At 43.6% G+C, this 16,789-nt stretch overlaps 3 pseudogenes; 1 reads left to right on the top strand and 2 right to left on the bottom strand.

Annotated features, from left to right (window-relative positions):
* The window catches only part of LOC116353021 (cytochrome P450 2K1-like), a 19,558-nt pseudogene extending 15,954 nt beyond the window's left edge, over positions 1–3,604 (top strand).
* A 3,287-nt stretch (positions 3,605–6,891) lies between these two features.
* LOC116359859 (cytochrome P450 2K1-like) lies at positions 6,892–9,215 on the bottom strand (annotated as a pseudogene).
* A 1,560-nt stretch (positions 9,216–10,775) lies between these two features.
* LOC116359860 (cytochrome P450 2K1-like) lies at positions 10,776–12,470 on the bottom strand (annotated as a pseudogene).
* Between the last annotated feature and the right edge of the window lie 4,319 nt (positions 12,471–16,789).

Here is a 16,789-nt window from a genome sequence, read left to right on the forward strand (position 1 = left end):
ATTGGATTTTTCAAACTTTTTTAACAGGAAACAAATCAAAATCAAAAATTGGGCGTGCAAAATTATTCAGCCCCCTTAAGTTAATACTTTGTAGCGCCACCTTTTGCTGCGATTACAGCTGTAAGTCGCTTGGGGTATGTCTCTATCAGTTTTGCACATCGAGAGACTGAATGTTTTCCCATTCCTCCTTGCAAAACAGCTCGAGCTCAGTGAGGTTGGATGGAGAGCATTTGTGAACAGCAGTTTTCAGTTCTTTCCACAGATTCTCAATTGGATTCAGGTCTGGACTTTGACTTGGCCATTCTAACACCTGGATATGTTTATTTTTTAACCATTCCATTGTAGATTTGCTTTGTTTTGGATCATTGTCTTGTTGGAAGACAAATCTCCGTCCCAGTCTCAGGTCTTTTGCAGACTCCATCAGGTTTTCTTCCAGAATGGTCCTGTATTTGGCTCCATCCATCTTCCATCAATTTTAACCATCTTCCCTGTCCCTGCTGAAGAAAAGCAGGCCCAAACCATGATGCTGCCACCACCATGTTTGACAGTGGGGATGGGTTGTTCAGGGTGATGAGCTGTGTTGCTTTTACGCCAAACATAACGTTTTGCATTGTTGCCAAAAAGTTCAATTTTGGTTTCATCTGACCAGAGCACCTTCTTCCACATGTTTGGTGTGTCTCCCAGGTGGCTTGTGGCAAACTTTAAATGACACTTTTATGGATATCTTTAAGAAATGGCTTTCTTCTTGCCACTCTTCCATAAAGGCCAGATTTGTGCAATATACGACTGATTGTTGTCCTATGGACAGAGTCTCCCACCTCAGCTGTAGATCTCTGCAGTTCATCCAGAGTGATCATGGGCCTCTTGGCTGTATCTCTGATCAGTCTTCTCCTTGTATGAGCTGAAAGTTTAGAGGGACGGCCAGGTCTTGGTAGATTTGCAGTGGTCTGATACTCCTTCCATTTCAATATTATCGCTTGCACGGTGCTCCTTGGGATGTTTAAAGCTTGGAAATCTTTTTGTATCCAAATCCGGCTTTAAACTTCTTCACAACAGTATCTCGGACCTGCCTGATGTGTTCCTTGTTCTTCATGATGCTCTCTGCGCTTTTAACGGACCTCTGAGACTATCACAGTGCAGGTGCATTTATACGGAGACTTGATTACACACAGGTGGATTGTATTTATCATCATTAGTCATTTAGGTCAACATTGGATCATTCAGAGATCCTCACTGAACTTCTGGAGGAGAGTTTGCTGCACTGAAAGTAAAGGGGCTGAATAATTTGCACGCCCAATTTTTCAGTTTTGATTTGTTAAAAAGTTTGAAAATATCCATAAATGTCGTTCCACTTCATGATTGTGTCCCACTTGTTGTTGATTCTTCACAAAAAAATACAGTTTTATATCTTTATGTTTGAAGCCTGAAATGTGGCAAAAGGTCGCAAAGTTCAAGGGGGGCCGAATACTTTCGCAAGGCACTGTATCTATGGGATTTCACATGACTGGGAATACAGATATGCATCTGTTGGTCAGAGATACCTTAAAGGTAGGGGCAGTATCTGGTGTGACCACCATTTCCCTCATGCAGTGCGACACATCTACTTCACATAGATTTGATCAGGCTGTTGATTGTGGCCTGTCGAATGTTGTCCCAATCCTCTTCAATGGCTGTGCAAAGTTGATAGGTATTGGCAGGAACTAGAACACGCTGTTGTACACCGTCGATCCAGAGCAACCCAAACATGCTCAATGTGTGACATGTCTGGTGAGTATGTAGGCCATGGAAGAACTGGGACATCAGCTTCCAACATCTGTTGTGTACAGCATATAAAACAAAACTAAATCAGTACTCCCATAATGGTCTATCTTTTACCATTACAGTAAACTCTTTGTACAGTGACTGTTTTACAGTCTTCAGTCACTTGCACGTTCAACATCTCTTCTCTTTGATTTATCTTTACTGCATTGTAAGCGTTACAATATACACCACCGAACACTTTTTCAATTCTAAACAGTATCAAATTGAGTTTAGTGAAATTCTTCCTGCTTTAGTATTAAATGCTAATTGAGAGAACAAGAATACAGCTAATTTCTAGTAAATGTTTGATAACCATATCCTACCATTTACTCTTTAATAGAAAAATATTGTCTATTGATGGTGATAGTGTCACGCCTGCTCCCTCCTTCCTGCAATCAACGTCGCTGGTCCTCCTCTCACCGGTCCTGGCAACCCACATTGCGCATAGCTGCTCCCATCATTAAGCCCACCTGGACTTCATCACCACCCTGATTACTCCTCCTCCTTATAGTCTCACCCACCCCAGTCATCAGGCAGTACTGGTTCTGTTTTCATGTCCTGATGCCGATCTTGTTTTGTATTCGCTATGTTGGTTATTATTAAACTCACCATCTGCACCTGACTTGGTGTTACAGTTAGTATTTGTTGAGACATTATGCAGTGAATGTTGAGATTACCATCTTGTTCTATGACAAATTATACTGTTTTGATAGTAATTTACTGACAGGTTTTGATCGGGTTAATGCATTTTGGGAAATGTGGTGTTTTTTGCAACACTTTTTCGTTTGCATTATCCTGTTTTGAGGGAAGTGTTCAAACAATCCAGAAACTAACAGTTTTATTGGACATGATTTACACAATTTACTTATTGTGTAGCTGTTGACTACAAAAAGGTGTTATGCATTAAGTGAGAACATTGAACTGTGCAGAAAAGGTAACTGTTTTGGTACGTAGGTTAAGGTATCATTCCCAGCTTAATTCAGTTATCAAGTCATCTTGTAAAAATTATAAAATGTCCAGGGTAAAGATTAAGATGACATTTTCTGAGGGTAGTAACTTTGGTCCTCCCTCCTATCGGTCTCAGACCGGGTCCTGGAGGAGATCAGCAGCGTCATAGGAAGTCGTCAGCCCTTAGCAGAGGACAGGAAGAACCTGCCCTACACTGATGCAGTGATCCATGAGACCCAGAGACTGGCCAACGTTTTACCTATTGCCATCCCCCACACCACCAGCCGAGACCATCACCTTCCAGGGATATTTCATCAAGAAGGGGAACGCTTGTGTTTCCTCTACTGACGTCTGTCCTACAAGACGGAAGCGAATGGGAGAGCCCACACACCTTAACCCTGCCCCACTTTCTGGATGAGGAAGGTCGATTCACCAAGAGGGATGCCTTCATGCCCTTCTCTGCAGGTGAGTTCCACTGTTTCTGTATCCATACTGACCTGGGTAAGTGAATCCTTCTATGGTACTCTAAAATAAGAGTTTGGGGAATTGCTTTGACCCAGAGAGTTTATGGTTTTAATATGTGTGTACAATTTGGCATATTTACATGTGAACTATAGGAATCTATGTAACTAATTGTTATGTTGTCTACCTCATTTTATCTTCTTCCAGGTCGTAGGGTGTGTCTGGGGGAGGGTCTGGCCAGGATGACGCTCTTCCTCTTCTTCACCTCCCTCCTGCAGCGCTTTCATTTCTCTACTCCTCCTGGAGTAACAGAGGATGATCTGGACCTCACACCATCCGTGGGTTCACCCTCAATCCTTCACCTCACCAGCTCTGTGCTGTGAGCCGGGTCTGAGATGAGTCTGGGCCTAATGTATGTTATACATGACTTAGAACAAATGCTCCACTTTAGACAAAACATGCTGAAATGGGTTACCTCACCGGCTGTGCTTGTGAACCAGGTCTGAGATGAGACCAGTCCCTCAATGGTTTTGGTTTAATTTGATTGCTCTACAATCCAACAATGTAATTGATTGATACAAAGCACTGCTATTATGTATGTACAGAATGCAATTGTTTTTGCTTGCTGTCCTGCCTTGTCTGGGACTGGACAGCTGTTGCTAAGTAAAGTCAATCATTTTTAGCTAATGTTTATCAGCAGTTGATATCTATACCTACCCTTGTGGGCATGTTTTTATGTGACTAGCAAACATACTTAGCCATATCTGCTAGCTAGAACAATGACTAACCATAAGCTAGCTAGAACAATGACTAACCATAAGCTAGCTAGAACAATGACTAACCATAAGCTAGCTAGAACAATGACTAACCATAAGCTAGCTAGCTCCAGCAGGAGTGGAGGTTTGACTGCCTACTTTGACTCCATGAGCGGTTCTAGTTATGGAAGGAGACTTGAAACAAAGAAAGACTGCATTGACACAGGAAACCCAATTGGATCTTTTTCCACTGTTTAGTCTTTTGACTTACCATATCAGCACTTTTGCCTACAATTGGACAAAAGGCCAGAATTGGGCTGCCTGTGTAAAAGCAGCCAAAAGGTCTCACTTAAAGTGAAGTTGTTTACAATCTATTCGCTCGCTGGTGGCTAGTTTAAGCTACTCTTGTCCATTGATATTAGCTAGTGGTTAGCTCTAGCCACATTAGCTACTGTACTAATGACTATTTACACACATACATATATATATATATATAATACACACATATATATATATATATATATACACAATACATATACAGTATACATATTTGGGCACCGAAATCCATTTTATTGCACCTTTAAGCTTTCTTGTCCTATTCAAACGGGCCAACCAAAGGGACATAACATTAAGTGTCTGTTATTGATAACAGGTAGATGATTGACTCTGCTAAGCTGATTACCCCCAAAGATAAATAAGCTAAGATGTAGGCTTCTGATTAGCCTTTGAGTATTTGATAGTAGCGTGTCAGAGGGCTCCATATGTATTGCTAACAATAATACAGTTGATGAGTGTGCTTGACATCGGCACCAGTTCGTCAAATTCTGGTCCATTTTGTCAACTTTGAGTCGGGGTTTGGAATAGAATAGAATTTGAATTACTGTCTGTGCTCAGTGGGAACCAATCCACTGTGCAGCAATGAAAAATGTTCAACTAGTAGATTTCACCAAAGCTTTAATAAAGTCTTAAAGTGGAACTGACAGTATTTTAGCAGCATGAAACGGTATTAAAATCTGTTCATATACACCCCCAGGAATAGTGACACCTTTTTCGTTTATATCTTCTGACAAGTGAGAACCTGAAAATGACCATATCTTAGTGATCATAAATTCATAAAATGTTTGGGAATGACGTATTGTAAGGCATTTTGTAAAATGCTATAGTAATATAAAGCTGCCGTGCGTTTGCACAATGACTAGACACTGCGTAAACAGAGCAAATGAAATGTAACCATACTAAAGTAATATACAGTATTTAAGCAATAAGGCACGAGGGGGGGGGGGTGGAATATGGCCAATATACCATGGCTAAGGGCTGTTCTTAAGCACGACGCATCACGGATGTGCATGGGACACAGTCCTTAACCGTGCTCTATTGGCCATATACCACAACTCCCCAATGGGTGCCTTCTTGCTATATAAACTGGTTACCAACGCGTAATTAGAGCAGTAAAATAAATGTCTTGTCATAACCATGGTGTACGGTCTGACTATACCACAGGATGTCCGCCAGTCGGCCTTTCAGGGCTCGAACACCCAGTTTATAAATCAATTATACTATTTATTTGCTGCGGGTGATTCTTTGATCCACCCTCTACACAGACTGACACCATTCTGTATACATTTTCCCCTTTGGACACTTTTAACAACCTCCAAATGAGCTTCAAAGCCATACAACACTCCTTCCGTGGCATCCAACTGCTCTTATGCTAGCATGCTAGTAAACTAAATGCCCTATGCTCGTCAAACCGCCCAGCAATCACTACTCATGGACGGTTCTGACTTAGAATATGTGGACAACTATAAATACCTAGGTTGTCAGGCTAGACTGTAAAACGTCTCCTTACCAGACTCACATTAAGCATCTCCAATCCAAGTTAAATCTGGAATCGGCTTCCTTTTCGCAACAAAGCCTCCTTCACTCATGCATGCTCAACATTAACCCTCGTAAAACTGACTATCCTACCGATCCTTCCTTCATAGCTACCGTGCAACACCACAACTGCTTCAATGGGGATGGTTTCCAGCTAATGTACTGTTCGGCAGGCAATGAGGATCAAGCTGACTGGGCCCCCCCATCAGGCGACAGCTGGATGACACTGCGAAGTGTGACAATGCAGCCAAACAGAAGATGAAGAGCATGCCGACAAGACATCCCATGCCATCCACACTGAAAGTGGGGTGACACAGTTCTCTGTTCTCCAAGAGAGGAAGGGAAACTGCCAACTCCATTCATCCAAGACCACACCAGGTGATCGCTGTCAAAGCACCTATGGTCACAACAATCATGTCATTACCAGGTGGGAAGCACAATCGAGATTCTTTATCCAAGTTCTAATAAAGAAGTTCTGCACATCATCTGGATTCATTCCTCAATTAAACATTACAGGCCCATGGTTGGTACACAGATATAAAAAATGAATTCATGACTTTCTAGTAGATAGCCCAAATGGTGAAGAGAAGCATAATTAATGGAAAAAAGCATCCAATCAACCATGGCGTTATTTTAAATTAACTTTGCATCTCTTCCAACTATTGACTTTTACAACTCCCACCAGTTTGGGGCCAAAACATTAACAAAGACATAATAGTAAAATAAATAAGTGTTTAAAAATAAATATATTTCATACTGAAACCCTCGTATTAAACACCAATGTTATTCACTAACTTGATGGTTTGTAATTAGGATTATGTTTTACAGCTTTGTCATTCATTTTCTTTATAATCTTATTTACATGTGATAAGGTCACACCGAGGGTCAGATCATTACAAACGCCTGTGATGATCTGAAGTACCCAAAAGGCCACTAGATGTCATATGATACAATTTCTAAAAAACATTGAAAGCTACCAAAATTCTGGTAGTTTACTGGTAAACTTCGAAAGTCTCCATTAATATACTCTCCCCTACTGACTATATAAAAATATTTAGAATGAACCTGCTACTGCCATTATTCTGTGGTTCTTAAAGGTGTGTGAGCTCTCACATTCGCTCCCGTCTTGTAGGACAGACGTCAGTAGAGGAAACAAGTGTCCCCTTCTTGATGAAATATCCCTGGAAGGTGACATCTCGGCTGGTGGTGTGGGGGATGGCAATGGGTAAAATGTTGGCTAGTCTCTGGGTCTCATGGATCACTGTATCAGTGTAGGGCAGGTTCTTCCTGTCCTCTACCAAGGGCTGACAACTTCCTATGACGCTACTGATCTCCTCCTGGATCCAGTCTGTAAAATAAAGGAAGAGGAAGAGCCAAAATGACTACCTTCAGAGAACATTTACCCTGGACCTTATATTGGTTTTCTCGATTGCTTGAACACTTTCCTCGAACCAGGATCCCCGTTCCAAAACATTTTGCTTGGGTAAAACGCAGGTGGGCAATTTGCCAATGTTAACAGGAAGTAAAACTGTCTTGCATTACCTTAATCAACTACAATGTCTGTGTGTGGTGGTCTGTGTGCACATTGATGCTTACCCTGTATAAGGGGGTTCTTGGCACTTAGCCTCAAAACCAGCGTAGGGTTGTCCCTATGGTGGCGAGTAACAGCAGAAATCAGAATATATTAGGTTGTTGTCATGTTAATGAGAGTTTGTTGCCTGATTCCTTATACATACATAAAAACACAATGCATTTTAAAGAGTAGGAATTATTTGTCAAAAGGGGTGTGGCGTAGGAGGGTCTAGCCTCCAGAACAGATGCCACTGCTGCATGGGTTTGAACGAAGCCCACTGCTATTTCAGCTATCTTCATCTTTACGCTGTCCTCTATCACAGGGCTCTCCAAACCTGTTCCTGGAGAGCTATTTTCCTGTTGTTTATTTAAATGATTTTTAACTCCAACCCTGTTCCTATGGAGCTACTCTCCTGTAGGTTAACATTAACCCTATTCCTGGAGAGTTACCATCCTGTCAGTTCCTGGAGAGATACTGTACCCTCCTGTAGGTTTTAACTTCAACCCTGTTCCTGGAGACCTCCCTCATCTCCTTCTTGTTGTTGTCAATATTCTTTAACAAAAGCTACTTGGTTTTCAGCCAAGGCCCCAGCCATGGGAACATGTTGTACCACTATCTTCCCATAAACCAAACTAAAGCATAAATGTAGCCTGCTACAAATATAATATTTATTGAATTTTCCTGGTTTAGTCAAGTGTGACCAGTTTGTCATTTTTCTCTAGAGTGAGAAACAAAGTAAACATCATGTACCTGCATTGAAACAGAGCCACTAATTCTGAGGTTCTCAATGGCTTGATTCACAGTGGCTTGGATCTTGGGGTCAGAGCATTCAAACCTGCTGCCATACACAATGTTGGAGACAGCATAATTCATTGGCTGGGATGTGTCAAATGCTTTACCTCTCACAAAGACCAACAGAATTAGCAAAACGAAGAAATGTATATATTTGTTATCTTATTTGGGGTTTTCACAAATCGGAACTTCAAATTTTTACTCTCACGTTTTTCAAACAATTGAATTAGGTAGCGAATTTCCTCTTCACTTCCTTTCTTGCCCATGCCAAAGTCTAAGGTTCGCTACGGCAAAGCATCTCATCTCTTTCCATGAGTCTCCATTGGCAACCAGAACACCTGTATAAAAGTCACATTGTGCGGGTGTCAGGAATTAATCATGCTATGAGAGAATAATATCTTGGTCAATATTTGGGTCTGGAGTTACAGCACTAAGTATGCCTGCTTGACAGACCATTGTGTAGAATGCAAGTTTGACTTATCCAACATTACCATGTCCATTGGGGAAATCTTAGAACACAGGAGGCACTCCCCGGTCCCCAAACTCCTCTGCATGGTTGACCAGCGCCTGCTTGACCATCTTGTATCCTACCAGGATGACCACTTTTGTGGGTCCAAAGTGAACCATGGAGCCATATTTATTGGATAGCTGGAGGGATAAAGCATACAGATAGTCTACCTATAGATACTGGTGTACCGGATAGCCCGCACATAAAAATTACAGTAAATTGAACTCTTATTGAAGAAATGTAACTCTGCCAAGGATAACATTTGGTCCCACTCTGAAGAATTTATTTGGCCTGCAATCTGATGTGCAATTAATTGCTGATTTCTGAGGCTAGTAACTAATGAACTAATGAAATTATCTTCTGCAGCAGAGGTAACTCTGGGTCTTCCTTTCCTGTGGCGGTCCTCATGAGAGCCAGTTTCATCATAGCGCTTGATGGTTTTTGCGACTGCACTTGAAGAAACTTTCAAAGGTTTTAGAAATTTTCCGGATTGACTGACCTTCATATGTTAAATCATGATGGACTGTCATTTCTCTTTGCTTATTTGAGCAGTTCTTGCCATACTATGGGCTATCATCTGTATACCACCCCATACTTTGTCACAAAACAACTGATTGGCTCAAACGCATTATGAAGGAAAGAATTCCACAAATTAACCTTCAACAAGGCACACCTGTTAATTGAAATGCATTCCAGTTGACTACCTCACCTGATTTGTTTAACTCTTTTTTGTTACTACATGATTCCATAAATGTTATTTCATAATTGTCTTCACTATTATTCTACAATGTATAAAATAGTACAAATAAAGAAAAACCCTAGAATGAGTAGGTGTGTCCAAACTTTTGACTGGCACTGTATATACAGTGGGGCAAAAAAGTATTTAGTCAGCCACCAATTGTGCAAGTTCTCCCACTTAAAGATGAGAGAGGCCTGTAATTTTCATCATAGGTACACTTCAACTATGACAGACAAAATGAGAAAAAAAACAGAAAACTGTAGGATTTTTAATGAATTTATTTGCAAATTATGGTGGAAAATAAGTATTTGGGCAATAACAAAAGTTTATCTCAATACTTTGTTGGCAATGACAGAGGTCAAACGTTTTCTGTAAGTCTTCACAAGGTTTCACACACTGTTGCTGGTATTTTGGCCCATTCCTCCATGCAGAGCTTCCTCTTGTTTTTACCTGGTAGGAGTGGAACCCCTGTGTGGTCGTCTGCTGCAATAGCCCATTTGTGACAAGGATCAACAGGTGTGCGTTTCAAGATCGTTCTACACACAACTGTTTTATTTGTTTGCTGTCTGCCTGTTAGCTTGCACGATTCTTGCCATTCTCCTTCAACCTCCCTCATCAATGAGCTGTTTTCACCCACAGGATTGCGCTGACTGGATGTTTTTTGTTGTCGCGCCATTCTCTGTAAAACCTAGACACTGTCGTGCATGAAAGGAGATACTGAATCCGGCGTGCCTTCCTCCGACGATCATACCACCTTAAGTCAGTTAGGTCACACCTTTTGCCCATTCTAATGTTCACACAGTAAATGATTGTCTCAATGCCTGTCTGCCAGCTTTATATAGCAATTGACGTGACTCACTGTATAAGTACGATCCATTTTCATGAACAGGGTGTACCTAATAAACTGGCTGATGAGTATATGTATGGAAGGTTTCATTCAAATCAAATGGGGTGCTGTCAAAAAGTGATGGAATTTAAATGGATTTACCCTGATAGACTGTTTTAATTTCCCATGGAACTTTAAACAATGCAATGGTTGAAGCCAAGCAGAAGCTTTATAAACTTTTCTTAGCTGGAACATGACATTTTGAATTAAAATTAACTTTACTCTATGAAGTATGTGCAATTAAATCTAAAAGGATATTGGAATCAGCCTACGCACCGATCAAACAAAATATAATAATGTTTGTGTGTGTGTCACGCAAGCTCATTTCTGGGATTGGTTATTATGATGGAGCATTTAATGTGTAGTGGTTTCGATGCATATTAGCTTTTTTGATTGAGTTTGTCCCACCAAATTTTTCATGTTAAAATCACCACGGCATGTCAAACCCGGCTCACAGCACAGAGCTGGTGAGGTGAAGGATTGTGTCAGGTCCAGATCATCCTCTGTTACTCCAGGAGGAGGAGAGAAACGAAAGTGCTGCAGGAGGGAGGTGAAGAAGAGGAAGAGCTCCATCCTGGCCAGACCCTCCCCAGACACACCCTACGACCTGCGAGAGAGACCAAAGATACAGTAAATAGCATGAAGTCTGTCCAAAAGGCAACCTGAATTGTTCCACTTCTTGCAATTCAATTATTTGTTGCATAATGAAGATAATATACCTGCAGAGAAGGCCATGAAGGCGTCCTCTTGACAAATCCTCCCTGCTCATCTAGAAAGGGAGGAGGGCGTTAAGGTGTGGGGGCTCTCCCATTCGCTATCGTCCTGTAGGACCGACGTCAGTAGAGGAATCACAGACGTCCCCTGCAGTAAGGGTGAAGTATGGGATCCCTTATTTCAGAGTAAAAATGATGAAACCTGGTTAATAAATGTGCACATTCAAAAGGAGTGGATTACAACTTCAGGCAGCAATATATATATATATATACTTATGGCATGCCCATACTCCAATATTTCACAATAATGTGTTGTGATCTGGATGCCGTCTTTTTGCATCCCCCAAATGTGGAATCCTTACCGATATCATGGACAGAAATGGTTTGAGAACATTCCTAGATTTGAAAGATACATACACATTACCGGGCTACTCCTTTTTTTTCTATATTTACAAAAAAGTCAGCTATGCTGGTCTACAGAGTCCCTTGGGAACCCAACTACCAAACCTTCCAGTGATGGATTTATAAATACATTATCTGGGTTCCCAGAAGGACTGATCTCTATAATATATAAACAACTTTTGGAAAGCTCATATTCTGAGCTAGCCATTTAAACAGTATGGTCCACAGATCTAATTCAATCTGAACAATCATTTAACTGGAACAGAGTATAGATGTCACGCATACTCCCTCTCCAGCATGCTAGGTTACCAGGCTGCTCATTATTATACACACACACCTGTCACCATCATTACGCGCACCAGCACCTCAGACTCACCTGGACACCATCACACTGCCTGATTACCTTCCATATATTACTCCCTTTGGTTCCTTCCCCAGGCTGGGTTTCTGTTTCATGTCTGTGTATTGTTTGTTCTTTTTTGTATTATGTTTAGTTTATTAATTAAATGATTCACTCCCTGATCTTGCTTCACGACTCCCAGCTGACATGTTACAATAGAAAAATATGACCTTGGCATCCTGTAATCCCAACCATCAATTTATACAGGCGGGGTGGGAGGCATGGTTTCCAGGTGGGGAAGGAGGATGCGGGGGTTGGATAGGGACTGAAGGGGAATGGATTTCGCTTCTGTTTGCATGTATTTCATTTATTGTTTTTTAACCTGTAACTTCCCTTCAGGAAAAAATAAGACAATTTGAAGTTGGTCTCAAAATAAACAAAGAGATTTGGATCGCCAGGTATCTGACCTTTTTGATGAAATATCCCTGGAAGGTGACATCTCGGCTGGTGGTGTGAGGGATGGACATGGGTGCAATATTGGCCAGTCTCTGGGTCTCATGGATCACTGCATCAGTGTAGGGAAGGTTCTTCCTGTCCTCTACCAAGGTTTGACGACTTCCTATAACCCTGCTGATCTCCTCCTGGACCTGATCTGAGACAGAAAGGAGGGAGGGTTGGAGTTAATACAATAAAATGTACACTGAGTAGACAAACATTAAAAACACCTGCTCTTCTTTCCATGACAGACTGACCAGGTGAATCCAGGTGAAAGCTATGATCCCTTATTGATGCCTCTTGTTAAATCAAATTCAAGCAGGGTAAATGAAGGAGAGGAGACAGGTTAACAAAGGATTTTTAAGCCTTGAGACAATTGAGACTTTATTTAACTAGGCAAGTCAGTAAGAACATTCTCTATTTACAATGACTGCCTACCAAAAGGCCTCCGGAAGGGACTGGGATTAAAAATGAATTAAATATAGGACAACACACATCATGATGAGAGAAACAACACTACATAAAGAGAGAACTAAGATGACAACACAGCATGGTAGCAGCACATAACATGGTACTAACATTATTGGACACAGACAACAGCACAAAGGCAAGGTAGAGAGCAATACATCACGCAAAGCAGCCACTGTCAGTAAGACTGTCCATGATTGAGTCTTTGAATGAAGAGATTGGGATAAAACTGTCCAGTTTGAGTGTTTGTTGCAGCTCGTTCCAGTCGCTAGCTGCAGCAAACTGAAAAGGTGAGCAACCCAGGGATGTGTGCGCTTTGGGGACCTTTAACAGAATGTGACTGGCAGAACGGGTGTTGTATGTGGAGGATGGGGGCTGCAGTAGATATCTCAGATAGGGGGGGTGAGGCTTAAGAGGGTTTTATAAATAAGCGTCAACCAGTGGGTCTTGCGACATGGATTGTGTATGTGTTCCATTCAGAGTTTGAATGGGCAAGACAAAAGATTTAAGTGCCTTTGAACGGGGTATGGTGAAGGTTGCAAGCGCATTGGTTTGTGTCAAGACCTGCAACGCAGCTGGGTTTTTCACACTCAACAGTTTCCCGTGTGTATCAAGAATGGTCCAGCACCCAAAGGACATCCAGCCAACCAGGATTCAACATGGGCCACATCTCTGTGGAATGCATTCAACACTTTCTTGAGTCCATGCTCCAACGAATTGAGGCTGTTCTGAGGAAGATGTTCCTCAGTTAACGTTTAACCTTCATTAACCAAGCCATCCTTATCTAGTTTCATATATATTCTTCAATCTGGCTCTTTGCCAATGTTGATAACTTGTAACACCCTGAGTGCTTTACTGTTTCATGTCTGTGTGTCACAGGTGGCACCTTTATTGGGAGGACGGGCTCATAGTAATGGCTGGAATTGAACACATGGTTTCCATATTTTTGATACCCCTCCATTCCAGCCGTTATGAGCCATCCTCCCCTCAGCAGCCTCCTGTGGTGTGCATGCGTTTGTGTTTATATCAATCCTTACCCTATATAGGGGTACTTGGCCATTAGCAGCAGACCCCAGTGCAGGGTTGTCCCGGTGGTGTCGGTACCAGCACCAAACAGATTACCACATTAAATACCAGGTTGTCGTCATGGTAGAAAGAATCCATATTGTCAGATTCCTAACAGAAACAGACCCTCAGATGACATGAGTTATATACAGTCAGTCTTTCCTCAACTCTTAGCCAAGAGAAACTGGCATGCATAGTATTGATATTAGCCCTCTGATTACAATGAAGAGATAAATGTGTCATGCTGTTCTGGGCAGATTAAGTGGCCCTTCTTTTGACTGGACAATAATTAAGATAAGATCAAACTAGAGCTTGCTTTGTGGAGAGTGGTGCTTCTACACCTGCATTGCTTGCTGTTTGGGGATTTAGGCTGGGCTTCTTTACAGCACTTTGAGATATCAGCTGATGTAAGAACAGCTTTATAAATACATTTGATTGATTAAAAAAAGCAGAGCATCTATTTATCACAGACAATCCTCTTCAAATCTTTACAATCATTGAATCAATGTTCTGACCATGAGAGTTTACAATCTAAAATAACACCAAGTGTCACGCCTTGGTCTTAGTTTTTGTGTTTTCTTTAATTATTTGTTCAGGCCAGGTGTGACATGGGTTATTGTGTTGTCGTATTGCTTTTTTTTGTAGGCATTGGGATTGTGGTTGATTAGGGGTGTGTCGAGTGTAGGCTTGGCTGCCTGAGGCGGTTCTCAAACAGCAGTCAGGTGCTTCTCGTTGCCTCTGATTGGGAACCGTATTTAGGTAGCCTGAGTTTCGCTTTGTCTGTCGTGGGTGATTGTTCCTGTCTCTGTGTAGTGTTCACCAGATAGGCTGTAATAAGTTTCACGTTCCGTTTGTTGTTTTTGTATTTATTAGTTATTTCATGTATCGTCACGATTTTCTTCATTAAAGACATGAGTAACCACCACGGTGCATTTCGGTCCGACTCTCTTTCGACAAACGAAGAACGCCGTTACAGAATCACCCACCACACATGGACCGAGCGGCGTGGTTACAGGCAGCGACCGCAGGAAAGCGAAAGGAGGACGTTATGGACAGCAATGGCATGGAGTATACGACGTGGGAAGAAATCGACAGGTGGGCGGCCGACCCAGAGAGAGTGCAGGAGCCCGCATGGGATTCGCTAAAGCAGTGCGAAGAAGGCTATAGGCGAATGGAGTTGGAGAAACAGACACGGCGGCGCAGAGCGAACCCGAGAGTCACCCCAAAAAATTTATTGGGGGGGGGCTCAGAGGGAGTCAGGAGAGTCAGGAGATGGACCTGAGCCAACTCTCCTTGTTTTTCGTGAGGAGCCAAGGAGGAGACCAGAACCAGAGCCGGTGTTAGAGGTGAGCGAAGCAGAGACTGTGAAGGAGTTAATGGGGAAGGTGGAGTGGAGAGTAATGAGGGAGTTGCTAGCTTGGTGCTATAGATATCATATTCGTCCGACGGATCGTGTCGGGGATTTGATGGCACCTGAGTTAGCGCTCCATACTCGTCCTGAGGTGTGTGTTAGTCGGCTGGTGAAGTTGGTGCCAGCCTCACGCACCAGGCCTCCTGTGCACATCCCTAGCCTTGCACATCCTGTGCCACCTCCACACACCAGTCCTCCGGTAGCAGCTCCCCGCACCAGGCTTCCTGTGCGTGTCCTCGCTCCAGTATCACCAGTGCCCGCACCACGCATCAGGCCTACAGTGCGCCTCGCCTCTCCTGCTCTGTCGGAGTCTCCCGCCTGTTCAGCGCAGCCAGCGTTTTCCTCCTCTCCTGCGCTGTCGGAGTCTCCCGCCTGTTCAGCACAGCCAGAGCCTTCCTTCCCTCCTGCGCTGTCGGAGTCTCCTGTCTGTTCAGCGCAACCAGCGTTTTCCTCCTCTCCTGCGCTGTCGGAGTCTCCCGCCTGTTCAGCGCTATCAGAGCCTTCTTCTCTACAGCGCTGCCGGAGCCTCCTGCCTGTTTGAAGCAGCCTGAGCTGCCAGTCTGCAGGGTGCTGTCAGCCTGCATGAAGCAGTTAGAGCTGTCAGTCTGCATGAAGCAGTCAGAGCTGTCAGTCTGCAAGGAGCTGCCAGTCTGCAAGGAGCTATCAGCCTGCATGGAGCAGTCAGAGCTGTCAGTCTGCAAGGAGCTGCCAGTCTGCAGGGAGCTGTCAGTCTGCAAGGAGCTGTCAGTCTGCAAGGAGCTGCCAGTCTGCAAGGAGCTGCCAGTCTGCATGGAGCAGTCAGAGCTGTCAGTCTGCAAGGAGCTGCCAGTCTGCAGGGAGCTGTCAGTCTGCAGGGAGCTGTCAGTCTGCAAGGAGCTGTCAGTCTGCAAAGAGCTGTCAGTCTGCAAGGAGCTGTCAGTCTGCAAGGAGCTGCCAGTCTGCAAGGAGCTGTCAGCCTGCATGGAGCAGTCAGAGCTGTCAGTCTGCATAGAGCAGCTAGATACGCCAGTCAACCAGAATCTTCCAGATCTGCTAGTCAACCAGAATCTTCCAGATCTGCTAGTCAACCTGAATCTTCCAGATCCGCCAGCCAGCCAGGATCTACCGGAGCCTACTACCTACCTGAGTTTCATCTCAGTACTGGGCTTCCTCTCAGTACTGGGCTTCCCTCTCAGTACTGGCTTCCCCTCAGTTCCGGGCTGCCCCTCAGTTCCGGGCTGCCCCTCAGTTCCGGCTGCCCCTCAGTCCCGAGCTGCCCTCAGTCCGAGCTGCCCCTCAGTCCCGAGCTGCCCCTCAGTCCGAGCTGCCCCTCAGTCCCGAGCTGTCCCTCAGTCCCGAGCTGTCCCTCAGTCCCGAGATGCCCCTCAGTCACGAGCTGCTCCTCAGTTCTGTGGGGTTCTGGGTGAGGAGTATTAGGCCATGGTCGGCGAGGGTGGATTATCCCGGACGCGAAGGGGAGGAACTATGACATTTATGGAGTGGGGTCCACGTCCTGAGCCGGAGCCGCCACCATGGACAGACGCCCACCTGGACCCTCCCTAGGTTTTGAGGTGCGTCCGG

The sequence above is a fragment of the Oncorhynchus kisutch genome, unplaced genomic scaffold, assembly GCF_002021735.2.
Source record: "Oncorhynchus kisutch isolate 150728-3 unplaced genomic scaffold, Okis_V2 Okis06b-Okis10b_hom, whole genome shotgun sequence".
NCBI classification, from domain to species: Eukaryota; Metazoa; Chordata; class Actinopteri; order Salmoniformes; family Salmonidae; genus Oncorhynchus; species Oncorhynchus kisutch.